The sequence below is a fragment of the Neolamprologus brichardi genome, chromosome 17, assembly GCF_056152115.1.
Source record: "Neolamprologus brichardi isolate AB-2024 chromosome 17, ASM5615211v1, whole genome shotgun sequence".
In the NCBI taxonomy this organism is placed as follows: Eukaryota; Metazoa; Chordata; class Actinopteri; order Cichliformes; family Cichlidae; genus Neolamprologus; species Neolamprologus brichardi.
Window position 1 is genome coordinate 6,593,691 of NC_142120.1, and position 6,488 is coordinate 6,600,178.

Sequence of the window (6,488 nt, forward strand, 5' to 3'; positions counted from 1 at the left end):
TTTTGAGTATAAAAATTCCAGTTTTGCTGTGTTCTTTTTTTTTTTTGCATATTAAAAGTTGAGGTCTGTCTTTACACGTCAATTTCTGGGCTAGCTGTTTCTATGCTACACTAAGCTAAGTTAAGCTAATAGTGTCCTAGCTGTATCGTTAAGATTTACTTGTAGGAACTGAGTGTAGTATTGAAACATCACACTTCATTCTTCCTAAGACTACATACATGCAAATTACTCAAAATTATTTTGTGTCACCATACATGTACACGTGCTATTTGTCATGCTATCTTGCACAGTGTTTGCAGCTGACAACAATAATCTACCTTTTCCTCCAAGAAGCAGTCATTGATGTTTACCTGAACTTTGCATGGTGCATTTTCCCCTCTTATACATTCCATTAACGAAATATTCCAATGTTAAATAATGTATTGGAATATTTTCCTTCGGTTAGGTGTTTAGCATTTGTTAATTAATGAAAAACTTTTCTAATAAGTGGTTATTTTCCCTTCATACTTTACTTTTCCATGTAAATGTTTTTGATGCTACCAGATCTTCAGCATCTGACGTGTGCATCAGTATGTGTTTTGAATGTTCATCCTTCTACCTGTGCTTTAGGCTCTTTATTATTGTCATTAAGCCTTTTTCTCTTAAACGAATGTGGAAACATGAGTATATATTTTATTTTTCTCATCCTATTGTGCCACCCAACTACTGCACATCAACTCAGGTTCAACTGTCATGTGTCGATAACGACCTGTTGAGAGTGGTTTTCTAAAGACAGGAAGTGCTCTGTGATGGTCTTGGTTCCACTGCATTTGTAAATATGTGGGAGAGCGTTGGTGTGTACAGGAAGCTCTTAGACTTGATCAGCTTAGTCCCTTCAGTCAACTGTAGGTCTTGTTTTCTGAATTTGCTGTATTGTGAACCTTGTCATTGCTGTTGTTTTTTTCTACCTAAGACTACTAATGGTTATAGAAAGATGCAAAGAGCTGATTTCTTTTTTCTGTAGCAAAGAGGAATTTTGAAGCCCAGTGGGAAACCGTTTTAAGTGACCATTGTGCTACCCTCAAACTCTGTTTGTGAATGTGAACTGCACATTTTATATAACGTGAAAATAACTTATGAGGTCGAAAAGAAATATTTTTAATGTTTCCTTGTGCAACACTTGGACTTTTGGGGGGGAGTGATGTTTACCTGCAGTGTTTCTTTTCCAGAAATAAAAAAAGAGACAATAAATGTTGAAGATCAATCTAAAGTTGTTGTTTGTCTCACTTTAAAAAAAGACAGAAAAGGAGTCAAATGGAGCTGTGCTCAACATTCATGTGAACAGAATCGATAGTTTTCCAAAACTTTGCACTCTCAATTCAAATCAATCTCAACGAGCAAGAAACAAAAGAGAGTCCAGAGGAGCTAATCTGTGTTGTTGCTGTTTATATTCCCTTGGTTCTGCTTGTGGGAGAAGCTAACGAACACGGTCAACTGGACACTAAAGGACTAGTTTGGCTCTGAAATCAGACAGCGGAGGGATTCATTAGAGGAAATACAGACTACTCACTGAATGTCAAACATTTTGCCGGAAACGCTAAACAAGATGAGACATTTTTGTTTTATTTATTTATTTTTACAGCGAACCGTAAGTGCAATGATTGTGCACAATCATTCAGACACAATTCATAATGTTGATGAGGTAAATATGGGTAAAGGCCATTAGAACAAACTGATTTCCTGTGTGACCACAAAGGAAATGTGGGGAAAAAAATGGATGAATGACCTCACTATTCATATACTGGTAAGTGGTTTATTTAATACTGTCACCATTGGCAATGTTTGATGATTGCCTAAGTCAAAAAAGTGAAAACAAAAACCGTTGCTAATTCTCTACAAAACATATATACGCTTTATTCTTCTCTGTTGCGTCCAGCTGCTTGTCGAATAATCTTGTAGTAAAAAGTTTGGCCTAATAAGCATGTGCTTCAGCCAGTACCTTTTTGATTAGCCTTATCTGGTGCTTTCCTGCTTTGTGGTATATCTTTCTTCTGTATTCATTGAGAGATTGAATGCTGATAAAAAAAAAATAAACCAAAAAATATGCACATGCTTGATGAGTAGGTTATAAAAATAATGAGGTGGGGAAACTAAAATGTTCATCTTCACTGTAAAATAAATAAAGAACCCGTTACAGTATTATACAATATACTGCTTTAAAAATAAAATTTTTTTTATATTTGCCATATTTTTAAACGCACAATATTACCATTTTTAACAGCTTTTTTCATGCAGTCAACATGAAACCCTGCCTTTTATCAATAGTTCAGGCCGCTGGTGGTGGAATGGTGTGGGGAATATTTTCTTGGCACATTTTGGGTCCCTTACTATCAGCCGAGCATCGTTTAAAAGCCTACTTATCATTGTTGCTGACCATCCATCCTTTTATGACCACAGTGATGGCAGTGAGTTCACTGCACGCAAACGGCCTCCACAGTCACCTCAACAGAGCACCTTCGGGATGGGGCACAATGGATTTGCATCACGGCTGTGCATTTGACAAATCTGCAGCCACTGTGCGATCCTGTCATGTCAATATGGACCAAAATATAAGAAGAATGTTTTCTAGCACCTTGATAAAATTGTACCTTGAAGAATGGAGACAAAATTGGGTCCAAGCTTTTACCAGCAAAGTGTAACTAATAAAGTGTCCAGTGAGTGTACCATGAACCATGGCACACATCAGCTTCCTTCTAAACTAATTTACAATGCATGTCACTAGGTGACCCTTTAAAATACATAAAAATCCTTTCATTCGTTAAATAAAATTAAAGAAAAGATATTCTTTTTAAAGTTCTCTCATACATGTACTGTCACAGGGATGGATGCGCATATAAAACAGGGCTAACAATTTATTTAATGAACTCGGCCTATGTACAGATATTTGTTCATCTCTAGCTCTCGTACACAGTGTGTATTTTGTCTCGTCTCACTCCCAACACCCCAAGCTGATGAATGCAGACGGCTGCCACAGAGGTTTCTTCCTGTCAAGTGGGAGTTCCTTTCCACTGTCACCAAGTGCTCTCTGTTAAGGGATCGTTTGATTGATGGTTTTCTATGTATTATTTTAGGGTCTTTACCTTACAATATAGAGCACCTTGAAGAGACTGCTGTTGTGATTTGATGCTATGTGACTAAAACTGAATTGAACTGAATCCTTGTCAGTCAGTTTAAGCAGACATCCACAATAAGCCCCACCCACCTGCTATTTAACCTTCTGTTTACAGGGGCAGCCAATCAAAAAACTGGGTTTCAATAGTTTCAACCATTTCACACAGTGAATGAACTAGAAAGGTCAAATAAAAGGGGTTCCAAACAGCTAGCCCCTAAAAATAATTTTCACACAGCTCCCTAAATACTGTTTCACAGTTCAAACATTGATTTCAAGCACTACACCAATTTCAAAGCATGCATCAGTCAGATGTGTTTAAAACCCACTCCCCTTTTTTCTTCACAGCACACATTCTGATATGCCACAATAGGAAATGTCGAAGTGTGTTGATGACAGCTGCACTTGAAGGTTGTCCTGCTTTAGTGAATGCTGTAGACGTGGGCGGACTGATCCAAATAGCCACAGTATCGATACCAACACTGGTATTGGTGGATTGGATTGATACTATTTTCCTATCCTCTAAGTTTAGTATGTAGCCCACTTCATTAAATTACTTTTTTGGCAATAATTAAAGAAAATACCTCAAACGCACACTATGAAAATTCTTTGCGTTGACGGTCACATCCATTTTATTTAGAGCCTACAGCACATTTAAACAGAAGCTGCCCCCCCAAAAAAAATTTTTTTTAAATACATGAAGAGCAGAAATACATTTTATTTGAGAGCGCCTTTCTAAAACCCAAGGTCACCTTACAAAGAGAAGAAAGATATCAATAAAACAGCAGATTTAAATAGATTTAAAATACAAAAAATAAACATTTTTTTTGAAAAGGTAAGATCTGTATTAAAGCGAGCAAGCCAGTTTAAACAAGTATGCTTTAAGCTGTGACTTAAATAAGGGAAGGGAATCTATATTTCTTATGACTGGAGGAAGTGAGTTCCAGAGCCGAGGAGCAGCGCGACTGAACGCTCTGTTCCCCATAGTGACAAGACGAGCAGAGGGAACAAGATGAATGGCAGATGAAGATCTGAGAGAGCAGGAAGCAGTGGTAATATGAAGCAGATCACACAGATAAGGAGGGGCAAGGTTATGGATGCACTTAAATGTGAGAGCTAAAATTTTAAAGTTTATCCTAGCTTCTATGGGAAACCAGTGAAGCTGATGAAGAATTGGGGTTATATGTTCTTTTAAGGGAGTACGAGTATCAGCACTGGTATCGGCAAAATTGGCCCTATATCTACTTTGCATTGGAGCTATAACACAATTTATAATATGGTACAGCATTAGGTTACCATAAATGCTTGCTAAGACACTTAATGGGACTGGCATCTTTAATTCCATCTGTGCTTTAACACCCCAACGCCGTGAGAAATAAGAATGTCTAAGCAGAACATTAATTATAACAAGATGTGGAATCAGATATACACAAATGCACGTGATGCAAGCTTTGGAAAAAATACTTTATTTCAAGAAATGTTAACATTTATATCACACACAAGTATTTGAATTTTCTTGAAAGCATGCGGGTTTTTTTTTTTTTTATTCCGTCACTTTTTTTTCTGAACGATGTAAAGTGGGGTTTAGGCTTTTACGTCGATCCGGTTGGCTCCCTCGTTGCAAGTCACCAGCGCCGGCAAGGCAGTAGATTGCGCAGTCATCTCCGCAAGGGGTAATATGACAACCCGACCAACAGCACAAACTACTACCTCAGCCAGAACTTGGCACCAGGGATGCGCTTTTCTGTGGAAAATCTCTTGGTTCCAGATTTAATCAGACTATCAGTTTTATTGGCGTCCCCGTGCGTAAAAGCGCACGGAAAATGGCGCACGCCTAAAACGGGGCCGCAATAAAGCGAGACAAAACCCCACCCATAGTAGGAGAGGGGGAAAAAAACACCTCCCGTACATTTCCCATATCTCCTGCACACACGCTCTCCTCGGTTGACCTCGGTGGTAAGAAAAAGAGCAAATAGAGAGGGGAAAAAATGTGGCAGGTAGGGGCGGCGAGGCGCGTGGAGTGGCACGGTGCCATTCATGTAAAAAAAAAAAAAAAAAAAAAAAAGGAGAGAGAGAGAGAAACACGAAATCCTGCTTTTAAATCTTGTTTTAATTAGAACAATATGAGTGACTGCACGCTATATAAAAACATATTCAGGCACAAATCACCACAAACCACGATACTAACCATTTACCCCCCAAAATATTTTTTTTTAGCTCTGAGAGCAACACATTTTTTTTTGGGGGGGGGGGGGGGGGGGGGGTATTTGAAAGAAAGAGATTACCTAAAAGTGAAACCACTTCCTGTAATTCTGTTTAAATTTTTACCTTGCCGGACTTGTTGGATCTGAGAAAACGCAAACGATCCACGGGCTCTTCACGCGGACCTTCACCTTGCGGCCGAACTGCAGCAGGCTGCATTAGAGCCTATTGTTGTCTGCTTCGGTCTCCGCGCCGTGAGCACAAAGTTGTCCGGCCATCACATCCGCGCGGTTTAAAGGGCAGAAAGCCGTCCGAATCCAAACAGCAGACCCGCTTCGCTCTAACCTTTCTGCCTCCGACAGCACGTCAGGTAGTGTGTGCGCCCCCTCCCCCCAACTAAAAAAAATCAAATAAAATGAGTGGATGTGGCGGAGCGCCGTGGATAAAATTCGCGGGGAACGTCAGGACGGGTGTAGCCACGAACAGAGATTGGAGAAAACGCAGAGGTCCACCTCTGACTGCTTTCTCAAACACCAGCAGGAGAGGGCACACTGTCAGAGGGCGCCACCAGCTGGTGAAACACAGACGAAGGTGTTTTTAAAGATGTGCCAGACTGTAGCCGTCGTCTATTAAAAATTGTGAAGTGCCAGAAAAATGAAAACTTTATGCTCATGAGAGAGATTTCAGACTATCCATCCCTGTCATTCATAGCCTCCTTATAATGTCAGCGCGTTCTAACGTCCAATCTTAACAAGCAAAGCACGTTTCTCTTTGGGTTTCTCTTTTCTCTGACGGAGTGAGGCGCTTTGCTCACAGCCGATCCTCCTTCTCCTCTCTCCTATTGGTCAGAAGGACGAGCCTCTTCTCGGTAGAACCGCCTTGGCTTTAAGCGTCCGGATAACCCGGAGGAACCGGGGAGAGAACACCGTGTTCCTGCTCAGATCGCACTAGGAGATGGAGAGCAGAGGATAAAACAAAGGGAAGCATGACAGCCTTCCTTTATATGGCTCATAGCGATGATCACATTCTTTAGGGAACGCCAGTGAGATCGCTTACTGCTGGGATATGAGCTGAGCATGCTTTCCTGACCATAGGTGTTAAAGGCGACCTGTTGTACTAATATTCAGATTCATATTTT